General features: G+C 33.9%; 1 long non-coding RNA gene across 1 annotated transcript; it reads left to right on the top strand.

Annotated features, from left to right (window-relative positions):
- Positions 1–943: 943 nt before the first annotated feature.
- On the top strand, positions 944–5,663 carry LOC112466172. The gene is made up of 2 exons (XR_003042114.1): positions 944–1,027; positions 5,535–5,663. It is a non-coding gene; the product is annotated as an uncharacterized LOC112466172 (long non-coding RNA).
- The last annotated feature ends 3,416 nt before the right edge of the window (positions 5,664–9,079 follow it).

Here is a 9,079-nt window from a genome sequence, read left to right as displayed (position 1 = left end):
GTTACTCATTGGAACGTTCAATATTCAATATACCGGTCGGTGACGTTCAGCGAAACATTGACATCAGATCAGAATAATGGGCCTTCCAAATAATAAATTTTATTTCTATTTATTGTCAATGTGAATTTTTCATGTTCTCTATACATATCTTTACGAAATGTATTCAAGAGATTATCGGAATTATATTTTATAAATATTAAGAATTTTATGTTATACACTAAAAGTATTTTCTCATTAGTGCATATCTCTGACATAAAATTGATACCTAAACTCTGAGAAAATCCATCCGAAAAATTCTTTTGTTTCGATACGACAAAATATTTATCGGATATCATACCATTTTATTTTCGTGGTATAAAATCAAATTATCAAGACGGATGAGTTATAAGAGATTAAGGTAAAATTAGTTTATATTGTATGAATAAATATAAATAATAATTATTATCATTAGCGCGTTCTTTTTAATAAATTAATATTATGGCAAATACATTTTGTCCTATATTTATCATAGATGTATTTTCAAAATATCTCTAATTGTGAATATTGGAACTTTTTCTACTAACATACGTAATATTTAATTCGAGGAAGAGATGTGAAGATTAAATGCAGACCACAAATTTTATTAAAATGATATTTGAAAAAAGAAAGAAAAAATAAATTAGCATCAACAATATTTACAATTTTTACATTACGTAATGTTACATAATGAGCTCAATTTTATAATAATTTCTGTAACAAATGCATCCATAATCGATACACGATTGTATCTAGGATTCAATATTGATCTTAATCTGTTTAAACCCATCCATTTTGAAGTAATGGATCTATGTTATATTTATATGTTACTGTTAACTTGATAAACATGTAAATCTAAATCCATTATATCTCATCCAATTATTATAGATCCATTATCTTAATTGAAAATAAAAGATAGTTTGTCACTTACAGGTACAGTGCGCAACAGCGGAGGTGTAACTGCATCGTAGCTACGTTGATCTGTAAAATACAAATATATTTCAGTTATTAGGTAAGTACTCTAAGTTGTTAATTAAAATTTTAATAAAAAAATTATTGCGTGTATCGAATTTTTTTATTCACTTTAAAAAGAGATATTTATTAAAGTAATTTATATCGTCCAAGAAAAATTATTTTACATAGAATTGTTGGAAAAACTTCGTAACGTAAATTTACAATATCTGATTCTTGTACAAATAAAAAATCAAGTTTTAAGTATTTCAAATTTTATAAAGAATAAAACACCAAAAACATTTTCTGTACATTATATTGTAAAATAATGCGATATGATGATACGACATACGACCGTTATGGGAGTAAGTGATTAATCCCACGCAAGAAAATAACAAATGATAAGTAAAATAAAATATTACCTTAAGGTTGCTCCGCCGTTGCCTGATGCCTCCCCGGGCCTCCTCCTCCTCTCAGACTCCGATTGAACACTCACTCCCGAAAACTAGTTATTAAAATGTGATAATTGCGCGCGACACTGTACGGCACTCCCGAAAATATTAAAAATCTAAATTAGTTAAAATGCGATGAATTGACCGCGATTCACTTATATTTCCAATATCGTTAAAAATAGACATAATGTTCAAATCCTCTATGAATCTTCCGCTGAAGTTATAAAACAAACTACGGTAATCTGTAACATATAAATATATATATTCAAATTATGCGATGTTCAACATAATTCATATTTTATAAAATAATTATTACATTTATTAAATTTTTTATTTATCCATTAGACAGATATAAAAAAATTATGTAACTTTTTTAAACAAAATTTTTTTGTGAATATAGGCGCGTTTAAAATTTAATATAATAAACAAAATAAAAACATCTATAATTCTAAAATAATTGAAAATAATATAATTAAATGTAGTACCAAAATATATATATATATGCTTGATTATATCGATCTATATAAAATATGTATACTATAAATATTTTATTAACTTTTGTAAAAGAGTATCCTATAAAATAAAATATCTCTAAAATATTTTATTTACGTTATACAATGTTTTGTAGATGAAAATTTAATTTTTGTATACAATAATCTAATAAACGTAAATTTTGAGCGTGTTAAAATACTTGATGTTTTAAAACATGTATGTATTTTATTTTATTTTTTATTTTAAATATATATTTTTAATACACTAAAATATTTTGGATTATTTTGCAAGATATTTAACACATTTAGTAAAACAGTAATAATATTAAATATCATAATAATTTAAATACTTTAAAATAATATAAAATATTTTGTACACGGAAAGAACAGTTTTGCTGAAATATATAAAGATCCGGCCAGATACAGATCTGAAAATGATTATGTTGGACTAACAAAATATTTATGTAGGACACTCAAGTATGATGATAATGCTGCAAAAAGTTTTGACATTCTAGCAATCAACTTGAGCGTTCAATGTAATTATTTAAATGGCCCCACATAATTATTTTCTATAAACTGTATTTAGCTAATTTTTGGATTCGACCGTTCTCTGCGTATATTAATGGTAAATTTTTCATCAAGCAGAATAAGGTTCATTAGGCACAACTCTGTTCCTAAAGCTTCATTAAGCTTGTAAGAACCTCCAAAAATTAAATTGCGAACTTTAAAGTATTAAAATTTTGCAATGCCGTTGTCTCTCGTTTGATCGAGTTAATTATTTCAAAGTCAAATTTAACGAACTCTATTAAATATTTGTAACAGTTCTACTTGGATAGAATAAAATGGATAGAATAAAATTCATATCTCTATTTAATAAGTGAAACTAGACTGAATCCTTCAGTAAATTAGAGAAGATGCCATTTTCGGTCGGGCTGGTTCTTAGCCTAATAATAGTATTTCTGTGTAAATTTTGTAACTTTTTTCCAATTCATTGTCAGTAAAGTGAACGCCAATTATTTATCAGTCTTAAAACACAGTTTCTTGTTGGAACGTTAAATCGATTATTTCTATATATTTGTCACTAAATATATAAGTTATCTAAAAAAGTCATTTATATATTAGTCTTCGTGATAAATGTATCTCCATAAAGAGATTGTGAATTGATTTATTATTTAATTAATGCATTAGCATCTAATTATAGCGATGAAGTTTAGGATATGTAAACTACACGCATTAATGAAAATGCAAATACAGTAAATAAATGCCTTTGCATAAATACGGTAAATTTATGCAAAGTGTGTAAAATATAGAGAAAAATTCGGTATCGTACAAAGAAACTTGAAGAACGCATAAAATGAGCTATAGTATAATGTCTCATTCTTGCTCATATCCAATTGTATCATTAATATATACATTCTTTTCTTTGAGGAAAGATATATTTAAAAATAAGAAAATTTCACATTGTGATTATATAAAAATGTTATTGTCTACGTAAAAATTAAATGTAATTTCTCTAAAAAAAAGGACACTTTATTTTTAATTAATTTTATATGAATTTTGCTGTTAGTTACCTGAAATTTTAGACTACTAATAAAGCTTTTTACAAATTAATTCTTTTATAATTTAAAGAATTAAAATGTATCGATTTTTTGTGTTTCATTCTCCATATATTCTCCATATATCCACTTTTTTAAATAGCCTGTTGTTATAATACAGCAAGTACTTCACATTCTAAATTATGAAAATAAAAGAATATATCTCAGGTTACGGATTAATTATTAAATTTAATTTTTCATATCTATTACTTGTGTACATTTGAATTTTCGAGGAAAAATATATTATAAACAGGAGCATTTTTACATATAGTACATAATTCACTTACTAAGATGAAATATAGAATAATATCTATTACGTGTGGTATTTTATTTATCAAGTTAATAGGCATCGTACCGCGTACCGCACACAAAACAATTTTTATACAAAATAATTATTAGCTGTAATTTAATGAATATATTCTGCATGATAACAGATTACATTATCAACAATTAATTAAATTTATCGTTATGTGTGCTTAAATATAAAAATCAAAGTTACTTTTAAATAATGTATTTTTCAATTTAATTATAATTAATTATGAAACTAATTATGGAATCATTTATATGGTACGTTTACAATATTATATGTATTGCTGATTGCAATAGCAATTACAAATAATTCTAACAGTTATTCAAAGAACAAAGAACGGAAGAGTTTATATTAACGAGATGAATAAACTTACCTTACCGACCGTATTCGTCCAATCTCGCCGGCACTACATTCAAGTTGACATCCGCGCTGAAGGACTGCTCCGATTCGAAGACCCGCGTCGATCAGGGAAACGCGGGAACGCTAATTACAAACACGCGCGAAATTATTAATAACGAACGCTCGACATTCCCGGCTTTCGACACTACCGACACTCGCTCGCGATTCGTACTTACCTCGGTATTCCCAATTCTCAACATTCTCCACTTTCGACATTTCCGTACTGCGACACTCGATATTCCTTCGCACGATTCACATTTCGCTGCAGTTTCGATCGCTACTGATTCGATGTATTCACCGCAGGACTGTAACACATGATGATGACCAATCGTGCGATTTCATTACACATGTAGATCGAATAACGTGAAACGGCCGAAAGGAAATTCCGACGTCGCACGTCGCGTCGGGACGCAGTAGTGATGGGGTTATGAGTATATCGGGAGAGAGAGAGAGAGAGAGAGAGAGAGAGAGAGAGAGAGACGCTTAATTACAATCGCGCATACCAATTGATACCGCGATCACTTTACGTAGTATCTGCCGCCGCTCGGTGTGAGAGAATACGCGAGACTGACACCGCATTCGATCGGCTATTGTATATATATACGAGTGTTATGACGCGGCGAGTATCGAACTATCGAGTACGCGGCGACCTTCGATCGAGAGTTGGATCGCGCCGGCCGGCTCGGCGGGTGACAACATTCAAAAATACGCATACCTCATTACAAAACACAGCGCGCGATACACCGAACTTCATTGTTCTCTAATATCTTTTACGTTTGTTTCAAAATCCGCGGTTATTCCTCTGCGAGTAGTCGATGTCGAAAATAGTCAATAAAGCATAACATCGCGCACATTTTCGGAATTCTTTTCTTTAATATCTCTGAGTTTCTTTGAGAACTATAATATTGCAAGAAATAGCGTGCGTCGAGAAATATACGATTAGTTACAAAACGCTGCATATGGCACGATATTCTCCATCATTTAATATTTTAACGTTCATTTCGAAATCTGCGAAATTTCGAAAATATCACTTTCTAAAAAAGTATCATAAAATATGTAATTGGTTACGAAGCACGATGATATATTATACACATACGTTCGCAAAATACTTTATGTATAGCTTTCAGTCTAAATTTCTTATTTTCTTCTAAATTTAATCAATTTAATTCAATAAATTTATTACATTTAGAATAACTAAAAAATCTTCTAAAATTAAAAAATCTGCGATCAACGCGACGATTTCAAAGCACCAACGATATATATATATTAGTATATATATAACGATATATTATATATCTAATTAAAAATTCTTCGTTTTTAGATGGCCGACAACAGGGATGGAGGATGGAGGAGATTTCGGAGCTCGTCGAGAAACGAGCTGGAGCCGCTCCTGAGGAAACTAACCAAAGGTCCAGTTCTGCACACAATCGCCACTCTCTCACGAAGGGACGGGAGTCGACGGGAAGCTCGAAGGACACTTTCAATCTGCGTTCCGATTTACGACGTCGAAATTTCCTTCGTTTATTCGCTCTGAAAAAGACACATTTGCGAGAGATAATTTCGACAGTGTATATCACATAACTTGTTTTGTAGTTGAATGAATATTTTCGGTTGACCGTTTCCCGGTATATTGCTACGCGATACCAAAGGTCGGCAGCGTAAACATGGCCTCGACACGTTGGTCGTACGCGCCATAAAGTCGCACGAGGACTGCGAGCACATTAGTCTCGTTTTGTCTCTCGTCAAGTCAAGTGTCGAATGTCACAATGATCGCGAAGACGATTGTTTAGCGCAGGTAATTATGTAACTGTGTAAAAGTGATTTCATATCGTTCTACGAGAAAAGAGCCATGGAGAACCGCGGATTGATTAAGTAAGCAATTGACCTGATAATTGGTGCGTTATGATATTACATTACGTTATATGAAGCTTTTAGCCGTCACTTATAGACATTTGCTGCAAAAGCGAGTATATGATTAATATGAATTTAAAGAACAATGAAATCGGCCAAGGCACTTCTCGCGAATAATTTATATGTGGTGCCATTATTTTAATTTGTATAGAATTAAATTACAGTATAGAAATGAAAAGGCAGCGCGATCGGCTGCGAATTATTCAAACAAGATATATTCAAATATTGTCATTGCATATCACAGTGCATTTCTATTTTATTGACAATTCCACGAGAGCTTTATATCACAGCTAAAAGGTTAATAAATATTGAATACAAGAAATCATACTGGTTATATAAACATTTTTGATACTGGTTATTTTAAAAATTACTGTATCAAGAAATTGTTACATGTGCGAATAATTCTCCGAAATTCGCGTTTTCCTGCGATTGGCGTTTCTGTGAAAGCTGCATATCGTCGAAAAAGTTTGAAATATTATTGAATATTAATATGAACACGTTTAATATAGTAATATTACATTTTTGAAAAATAAAATTGGCAATGCCTACACGTCTCGACACTGATTCGCGGCGCGAAATAACAACACCTATATCGTATAAATAATAATAAATCATATGGCTGAGATTCGTACACACACGACGCATTACCTCGATAATTTTTGTTAATTTCTATCATGCTAGATCTCGCGCTTTAAACGGAAATAAACTCGAAACAGAATATACATATCGTGACAACTATATATTTATATTGTTATATTTATACTGGTACATTGTCATTTCATATCAGTGCAACGCGACGCAAAATAAATAACATAACTTAGATAATACTCAATACATTTTGCTTCCTCCGGATATTCCTATTCCCGGAGGTCGTTACTGACGCTAAAAAGACACTGGCTTCTTACCATTATCCGGCGCGTATCGCGTTGCAATTGCAATCGACATTTCCGACACTATCGCCGTTAAGTTCGCGCTTTCAAATCACTTTTTACGGGTAAAAGTCACGAGAAAACGCACGGGATTTTTGATACCGCCTTACCGCTACAGATTCGCGACGCGAAATGGCCGGCTATCGTCAACGACCCCATGCAACACCAACGTCAAGTATCGTTCGCGTGCGACGCGACGCGTCGCGCCAACTTCTCTCGTTACGTTCGCGCGCCGCGCTCGGAAATCTGGAAATCTCCACCGTTTAGAGCTCGCTTTCCAGATACGATCGAAATGAGACACTTTCCTGCAACTTATTACATTTAATATCACCCTGCCACTTGATATTAACGCGACGCGGCGCGAAATACGCATCGCAGCTCGTATGCCGTGTTACATTATGCAGCTCGTGAGCTCAAACTGCGCCGCTCGAATATCGTTGCAAACGCTAAGAAGACGCGGCTACTCACGACTATCCGTCGTATCGCGCCGTTAGAGTTGCATTCCCGATATTCCCCCGACGTCTTTTTTACCTGCAAGTCACTTTTTACGGGTAAAACCGCAAGACGCGCGGACCGACTACTCGCCGGTACGCGAGCAAGAGACTCAGCGACACGTAATGGCGGCTGAGCCGTTGAGCGGCTGTCGCGTGAAGTAGGTATCGTTCGCGTGCGACGCGGCGACGCGCCGCCAACTTCACTCGGTACATCCGTGTCCGCGCTCGGAAATCTACAAGTCTACCGTTTACAGCTCGCTTCCCAGATACGCCCGGAATTAGATATTTATTGCAACCTATTGCACTTAATACTACTATTGCCGTTATTATATTAATAATAATGCCGCTAATATTGCTCGATGTGAATGCGACACGGCGAGATCGGCATCTCACAGTTCCAGATCTCGCTTTTTGAAGAATATATTTAAGAACGCTGAAAATATAATGCGGCTACTCACGATGACCCCGGAGTTACAATCTACACCTCCGACGTCCGCTTTTATACCTCGCCGATACATTTTAAAATTACGGAGCGACTTCGGTGCCGATCTGGCGTCCGGGGACTCGCAGCGCGAAATGGCGGCAAAAAGCGCGCGAAGCTGCGCGCGTTCGGAAACTCATAAGGCCGGTTCTACAATCAGTCGGAATGCAGCCGATGGACCAATGAGAGAATTTCTTTTTCAAAAACAATAAAATTTCCTCATTGGATCATCGGCTGCGTTTCGACATCCGACTCCGACATACGACTCCGACATACGACTGATTGTAGAACCGGTCTTTATCATTTAAGACTCGCACTTCTCAGGCGTGATCAAAACAGAATATTTGTAACTTATCACATATATTATTAATTGATATTATTAATTAATATAAAATATTATTAATATATTGTTAATAATATCCGATATCAGCGCGATGTGACGCGAGATGGACGTCGCGGCTTAAATTACGTCACCGACGACACATTATTAACGATCTACGTACATTTCCTTAATTAATTTCAAATTAATTAATTCCCCCTCCCGGGTACCTTGAATGTAATAGATCACAGACTGCTTGAAATGGATCTGACATAAATATCTAAATGATTAACCTACAATGCAGTATTAATGATTATGCAGTTATAATCGCGATGATTTATGATTATCCGGATGTTTCGCAGATAAACGTGTACGAGCGCAAAAAATATTACATGTATCTTCGCAAAATCGCATTTTCGTTTTCATTCGCATGGATGATCGGCCATGGATGATGAAAGCTGTGAAATGCAGTTTTAAAAATAAATTTACAATATTCTTGCGTCCTACGTACGGGGTATCTATGAAGCATCGAAAATAATGATGAATCGTAAAATTTCCCCTGTATCGCAAGCTGATCATTCAAATATCGATAGTCATGCGGTCGCCGTAAGTCTTTAATCAACATCTCGTCGGTGATCGCGTTAATTTACATCGCGCTGCTCGAATAGTGAAAAACATGCGGCTATTTACAATAATCCGACACGCGGTGACGCCTTTTAGCTGTTTTCAGCC

Source organism: Temnothorax curvispinosus, unplaced genomic scaffold (genome assembly GCF_003070985.1).
Source record: "Temnothorax curvispinosus isolate PA1 unplaced genomic scaffold, ASM307098v1 QBEX01015974.1, whole genome shotgun sequence".
NCBI classification, from domain to species: Eukaryota; Metazoa; Arthropoda; class Insecta; order Hymenoptera; family Formicidae; genus Temnothorax; species Temnothorax curvispinosus.
Note: the sequence above shows the minus strand (reverse complement) of the source record. Positions and strands in the feature narration are given on the sequence as shown.